The sequence below is a fragment of the Pteropus vampyrus genome, unplaced genomic scaffold (genome assembly GCF_000151845.1).
Source record: "Pteropus vampyrus isolate Shadow unplaced genomic scaffold, Pvam_2.0 Scaffold17, whole genome shotgun sequence".
NCBI lineage: Eukaryota > Metazoa > Chordata > Mammalia > Chiroptera > Pteropodidae > Pteropus > Pteropus vampyrus.
Genome location: NW_011888798.1, coordinates 13,228,074 through 13,235,917, shown reverse-complemented (window position 1 = coordinate 13,235,917; position 7,844 = coordinate 13,228,074).

Below are 7,844 nucleotides of genomic sequence, written 5' to 3'. Positions count from 1 at the left end.
TACATGTACAAAGTGAATGATGAAAACATAGGGGAGGGAGTAGGTAATAAAAGGCATGACTATTGAAACTTGAAATACAATAAGAATAATCCTACCATGTAAGTGCAGAAGGATTATTCAACAGAGAAAGAAAAAGCTGGCAAAGTTTCTCCCTACTATTAAAAGTTCTGATTTTCAGTTTGTGGACACAGACAGGTCTGTAATTGAGCATCTCTCCAATGATTCATATTCTTACAATCCTTATTCAATCCACTTCACGTGGGTTGAATTTTTTGGTATAATCTACTCAGTTTTAAGACAAAATTTTTTTCCTTTTAGTGAACTGTCAACTTATTTACTTTCACACATATGCATAAAGCCATGTTCCATAGAAAAAACACATTAATTCTGCCCACACCAACCATTGGTGTTAAGAATCATGAGGAACCATCAGATTTTAGCTTAGTCTGCTTTTTATGTTTGCTGAATTTGGATTTAATTAATTGAATTTTGAAGTTTTTTTTTATCATATTGTTATTCTCATGATATCCAACAACTTCAAAAGCAATAAGAATATTTTAAGAATATATATGAAGAGTGTAATTTTTATAGAAATGATAGTTGAGAAAATTAAATTTTAAAGTGGTAAAAATGACAAACATTTTACATATACATAGCAAATAAATCATTTGTGAGTAGCAGTAATTCAGAAGGTCTGGTGGTGATTCATATATAGGCTAACCATATGTCCCAGTTTGCTTGGGACAGTCTCAATTTACATCTGTTATCCTACTGTCTTTCTGGTTTTGTTGTCTGTCACAGAATTTTTATTTTTTAAAAATGCTATTTTTAATAGTTGTATTTAAACCACATGGTATGAGTTTGAGAGCTCTCTACTTTGTACTATGAATTTCTTCCATGATCTCTCTTAGTATATGTGAAACATATGTTCATGGAACAGAATTCTCCCTTTCACTGGTAGTTAAATTTAAAGACAAACAATATCTTACTTCTTTCTCCAACCCTTTTCAAATGCAATGTAACTAACTTAGCTCTTTTAACAGAGAACACACAGAAGTCTTGCTGATAAACTAAAGAACATTGAGAAACCCTTCAGGTCTCTTTCAAAGATAGGTGAAGGATTAGTGCCACTCCCTCTGCTGACCCATTTGGTATACCATCCAACCATCCACTTTCATCATGGCCATGGCCAAGTCCATGATCTTGAGAGGGCCAAACCACAAAATATTAGTCAGCAAGACAGTGGGAAATGTAGAAAATATTGGAAGGGTATATGTGAAATTTAAGTGGGCAATAGAGGCCAAGAAGCCCTGCCTTATCAAGCGATAGAGTAGTCTGATGTCTGTTGCTACAATGGTTGTTGCATTGTTTTATGGTGTAAAAGTGCAACTCATATTATTTTTATTTTCCAATAAACTATTTAGGAACAGTAATTTTAAAAAGTACATGTTTAATAAAAAAATTAGTGATTGGATTTCTGCTTCTCAAGATTTAGGAGTGTAATATTCACAAAATATATATTGTTGTTCACCATCCACCTTGGGAACTATAGCAATATCACTGCTAATAGTAAATCTGAAGAACACAAGTCTACTTAACAAAACATCTCCATGGGTTTCAAGTATTATAGTTAATTTAAGATGACTATACATGAAAACCAGAATTTAATACATGCAGCAACAGAAGATGTGTTCGTATAATATTCTGTGAAACATGATTTTGTTTTTAGATTGAATTACTATCTTTTTAAGTTAATCCTGCTCACTTTTAATTTCAAGTTTTCACATGCAAGGATAAAATGTAGAGTAATAGCTATTAATTTATTGGTTTGAATAGCAGAAGAACTTTGCAAACAGCTAAATGAGTCCAGTTTTATATTGTTGTCATTAGACTCATTAAAGTTAATTCCTAAAATAGTTCCTTATTTTTTTCCTTCAATTCATGGAATCAAAATAGAGCTTTAAAAGTTTATTGTGTCTGTATAAGTTATGGTCTCCCAGAGAAACAGAATCAAATGGATAGGTGTATGTATAATGGATATGTGTATGTATGTGTGTGTATATGTGTGTGTGTGTGTGTGTGTGTGTGTGAGAGAGAGAGAGAGAGAGAGAGAGAGAGAGACTTATTTAAAGAAATTGGCTTCCATGATTATGTAGTCTTGGTAAGTCAAAACCTGCAGGGGAAGCTGGCAGGCTGGAGACCAAAGAAAAACTGCAGTTCTAGCACAAAGGCAATCTGTTGGTGGCATTTCGTCTTTCTTGGAAGAAGCTAGCATTTGTTCTATTAAGGCCTTCAACTGACTGAATAAGACCCATTCACATTATGGAGGATAATCTGCTTTACTGAAAGTCCACTGATTTAAATGTTAATCTCATAAAAAAAAAAAAAAAATTTCAAAGAAACATCTGGAATAATGTTTCATTCTGTAGCCCAGACAATTTAATACTAAAATCATCACAATGTCTAAGGTAAACCATTTTCTAATCTTGTGAATGTTATTATTTTCTATTAAAATAATGAACATTGAAGATAATACTATAAATACAAATTTTGCTAAAGAAAACATATTGTTACTAAATTAGTAATTCTATTACAGGATGTTACTTGTAATTGGTCATAGTAAATACATCATTCATATTTGTGCTTAAATTATATGCGATATTTTACCAAGTGATGGGAAAGCCATGGCTGTTAAAAACTCAACTACACAATTCATTTTAAAGAACTTGAATACAAAAGTTTACATTAAACTTGGACGTAGTTATTTGGCCTTGCTTCTTGGAGTCTAATCTTCAATCAGCTTTTAAAAATGTTTGCTGTTAAAAGTTACTTTGTAAATCATCCAAAATGTCTTATGATAATACCAATTTCAAATTTGGGAAAGGAGACACATTGTTTTTCTCTGTACTTTGCTTTCAGTTTGGAATTATTTGGAGACATTGGGTAAAATCATCCAACAAATAAAAAAATAGCATTTTGATGCTTTTAATGAATTTCAGTTATTTAAAACAAAGCTTGAAAACAGGAAATATTGAAATTTATACATATAAAAATGAGAAAGGAACTGCATAAAGTAAACATAAAGAGCATAGAAAATACGATTTAATTTTAAAATGCTTCAATTGTACTTTGAAATGTGGAAAAAATATTTGATAGAATGAATCTACTTTTTTGCAGAAACTATTTTTAAACTGCTAAATTTATGGTCTCTACCAGAGTAAAATAAAAAATGAGAACTCCAATGATTTGAAATATCAATATTTAGGGAAAAAAATTATTAATACAGAAAATTTGTCTTATAAATATCTTTGCTGAAAAGGTTGGAAGAGAGGCAAAACAAAAACCAAACCTAATGAAAAATATTGAGTTGAAATATTTTTATATTTTAAAGTGAAAAAAATTGTATTATTTTCTATTTAATAGAATTTTCACTGAGCTTAGGAAGGAATTTAACATATATAAAAATAGTATTTCTCAATTAAAAATATTATGATCTACAGGAGTCATTTGAAGGTGTCAATAATTTCAAATTTATTAACCATAAAATACAACTTTGAAGATTACATATTTTTAAGATTTGATATTTTAAAAAATTTTTAAATAAGGCCACATTGCAAATGAATATAATTTTTTTCAGAAATAAATATACCATAAATATGGTGTAAAACTGATAAAATACAAATTTGATTAAAATATGAAAATGTGTATCAAGAATAATTAAATTGCTTATGCTATATTTTTACTCCAGACCATCCATATAATCAATATAAAATAGATTTTGCTTTAATAAAATAGATATGCTATTTTTATTTTTTAAATTTTATTTCTTATTAATAGTTTTTGAATAAAATTATTATATAAAGACAAAGACAATCTAATATATTAGTCAGTAAATAAATATTCTAAAAATTACACAATTTAAATATCTTAATACCCTTTTAATTTTTTCAAATGACTCTACTTAATTACTAAATGATGTGACCACATGTTACGTGACAAACTTTACCTCTAAACTAAAAATCATTAGTGACAGATTATGCTGTGACAAAATACATTTTTTTAAGTGTTCAAATTTTTGGCTCCAGGATTGTTAACAATATCCAATGCCTTATTATCTTGCCACTAGTTCAAGAAAAGGGAAGAAATTAATTTCAGAATAAGCACAAGGACAGAATTATTGCTTAAACTTGAGTTGCAAACCATATATATTTTCTATTGGTATTCTTGTTAATAATTCCTAAATTTTTATGAGAGATACTATCAAATACTTCAAAGGCTTTGTCTTCCTTTACTCTAGCAACCTCATAGAGTAGGTACTACTTTCATCCCTTTTATAGATAAAGAAAACAAGGCATAGAGAAGTTTGGCAACAAGTCCAAGGTCACAAAAGTGAGAACTTGTGATTCAACATGGATTCTATTTACAGTTCCTTGGAAATAACATTACAGAAGAGTGGTGAGCACTGAATGGTTAGGGATCCTTTACTAAAGATAAACTTATCAATATTAAAAGGATACAAGTGGCAAATACAAGGTAAATCATTAAGTAGGAGAAGAGTGCGTCTAGCTATATAAAACATGGTAGGATCAGCTGGCTTAAGCCTCACTTCATCACTTTGAAGGACTCTTAAATGCATCTGCCTTTTAACAAGCAGATGTGTCTCTAAGTGCAGTATTTCTATAATATGTGGCTCATTTTTCAGACATTATTTCACATGAGATGGAAAAGATTTTTGAGGTGGTTTTTCCTCTGCTATCTGTTGTCATCTGAACTAAAGAGTTAATGCAATTTCTATATGAGGAAAAGGAAACTCATGACAAAAACTCTCTAAGATTGTTAACTTTCCACTGGACCATCTTTTAGGCAAAAAACCTCCCTCAAACCTCACAAAGTCTCTGACGTAAGGACACAAAAGATAATCAGTGTATAGTTACTGAATATTTATAAAACTCTCAACATTATTTGATAAGAATTTTTGTCCAAGTTCCAGCATGTACAACATCCTCTGGCAAATCCCTCAGAATGCTTCAGATTTGTACTACCCCACTTCAACAAGGCACTCTGCTTAAACTTAGATTGTATTCTTATTAGCACTCACACAATTTAGTTCTTTGTAAAAATTCACATTTCTGTTTGCACTTTTCTTTTCTGAAGTCTTATCTCCTCTCTAGCAGTATTTACTCAATATCCCCTGAGCTCTCTTTGAGCAATGATAGTACACAGAGTGGGATTTGCCAAACATGAATATTCCATAAAGGATCACAGGGATTCTCTAGCTCGCTGACTCCATCGTCTTTGAAGGCAAATTTCAACATTAACAGAGTTCTGTTCCTCCTTTTCAGAACTAAATGATAATAATAACCCCATATTATGAGAGTAAATTATATTCAGTAGAGAATTATCATTCATATAGATACAGAGCATACTTTACTCATCTGCATTTCTTCTTTCCCTAGATTCTTTTGGCATGTCAGAAGAAGGGGCCTATCTTTCAGGTTATAACAACTAGAAAGATATCAATGAGATAAAAAGAAAAATAACTCATGGATGGTCATTTAATGTAAAAATAAGACTATGACCATAGTTTGGGCTGTGACATACTTGGATATAAGAATCAGATTTTATACACCTTTTTATCCCAATATATAACAGAATATCTGGTACATAATATTTGTTTAATAAACATTTGTTAAAGGAATGAAGTATGGGTGGTCAAACTGGACCAAATCTGGCCATCCCTTATTTTGCATGGCCCATGAAGACACACATGTTCATGCACTTACATGATGTCTATGGCTACTTTCATACTACAAAGGGAGAGTATGTGGCCTCTTAGTTTGCAGAACCAAAACAAATTGCCATCTAGGCCATTGTAGAAAATGTCTCCTAAATTCTGTATAAGAGAATGCTTGAAAATGGAAAAAGAAAAAAACAAAAAATAAAAAACTAGTCATCTTTTCCATGAGCATAATTTTATGTACTTAACAATTAAAGCATATATAAGTTTAGTATTTTACTTTTTATTTACTGTATTATATGACTTTTTCTGTGATGAACTTCAGTCTTCATTCTTTTTTTAACAGCTGCAACTGTATTCTGTTGTGTATATATGTTGTATGACTGGCCCTTCCTGACCCAGTTTTCACGTTTCGGAGATAAGACTCATGTAGATAAATTGTAAGGTGCTTCTGACTCTGGCCCTTTCTGGTTCTGTCTCCCTCCCATGGTCTTTCACATACATGTGACTTTAGAGTTTGCACATATGCTCTCTTACTTTATTCTAACATATATGAGGACAGTTAACAGAGCACATTCTAAACTTTCCTCTTACAGTTAAAATGCAAAACTCAGAGTCTTTCCTCAACACCCATAATATGGCCCCTACTGGTAGGTCTAGGTTTTCACTCATGTTTACATTCTTAAAAGAATGCTGCTAAATGGAGATAATATCACATTTTATTCCCTTAGGTATTTTTTTCCTAGATGCTAAATTATGTCAACTTCAGAAATAAAATATAATGGAAAATGAAAATGTGTTTGATTTTTCCTACTTTTCACATTTTTAATCTGCTCACTGAAATGTTTATATAAGTAGAACCATTATTTTATATCCATGTATTCATTCATCTACTCATAAAAAATCTAAATATCTAATATAGAGCTAGGCCCTAGGGAAACACCAGTGAGATAGATACTAGACCTTGATGAACAGCTCAGTGATGAGTAAAATTCTAAATACCAAAGATAACAAATAAGTTTCTTTAACTAGATTCTTATCTGATCAGTGCATCAGTGCAGCAAGATATCTAATTATGTTTAAGTTTAGTGACATATAGAGTCTCAGATGGCCAGAAACATGAGTTTATGCTATTTATTTAGCTCCCCAAAACAAAAGTAGCTCCCCTAGACTTTGTGTTTCCCAAAATTTCAAAATACATTACTGTATGAATACACTACTGTAACGGCTCTGAGGGCAGTTGGGCCATATCACTCCCCCAATGCACCAGTCTGCCTGTTTCTCTTCCACTGGAGCAAGCGTATTTTCTTAGGATCACCCAGTATCACAAGGCTTTTGTTTCTAGGACTTGCAGCTCACAATAACAGTGTCAGTGTCCCTATTATTTAGACAACTTCCAAACTAATTCTTCTAATCAGGTTAAAACTTTCTGTAAGTTCTGTCTTACATAAGTTTAGTCTTGTCATTCCGAAAGATAGCTGCCCTTCTTTCTTTGTCAGATATGAAGAGTCATGAGTCACTTCCGCCTTTGCTCAGAAGCAAGAAAGCAACAACAGGCACAGCAACATCACATCTGGGAAGAAGCTCAAGTTGTATCTTGCTGCGGTCACAGGCAGCTTCACAAAGCAAAGAAATGATAAAGAGGAAAAAAGGTGCACAAAAAGAACAAGCTTATTTCCCTTTTGGCTGAGATAATGTGCAAGTGAGGAGATAGGTAAGGGTGTACTGGGACTACCCTTGGACATACTATTTGGCAGATGGTTCATGAATGACAGACTCATTGTCCTATCTCAAACAGAACAATGACTTTTCTAAATTTGGGCTGGTTTCTCTGGTTAATAGGGTCCATTCACAAGGCTAGGTCCAAGAGGGTAAAGTTCTGTAGCAACATTCAGGTACTTTTCAACATACATTTTTCCTTGACCATTATGTCATGATACAAGATACTTAAGGAATTATAGGAGATCGATACTATTTCAGGGAACTCTAGATTCCCCTCTGCAGTACCCATTTGGTCCCTTCTCTGTCCTATGTTACTGTTCCATTCCATTTCCTGATTGTCTCTGTGGCTACAAATGCTGCCAATAAGATGACATTTCCTACTCAG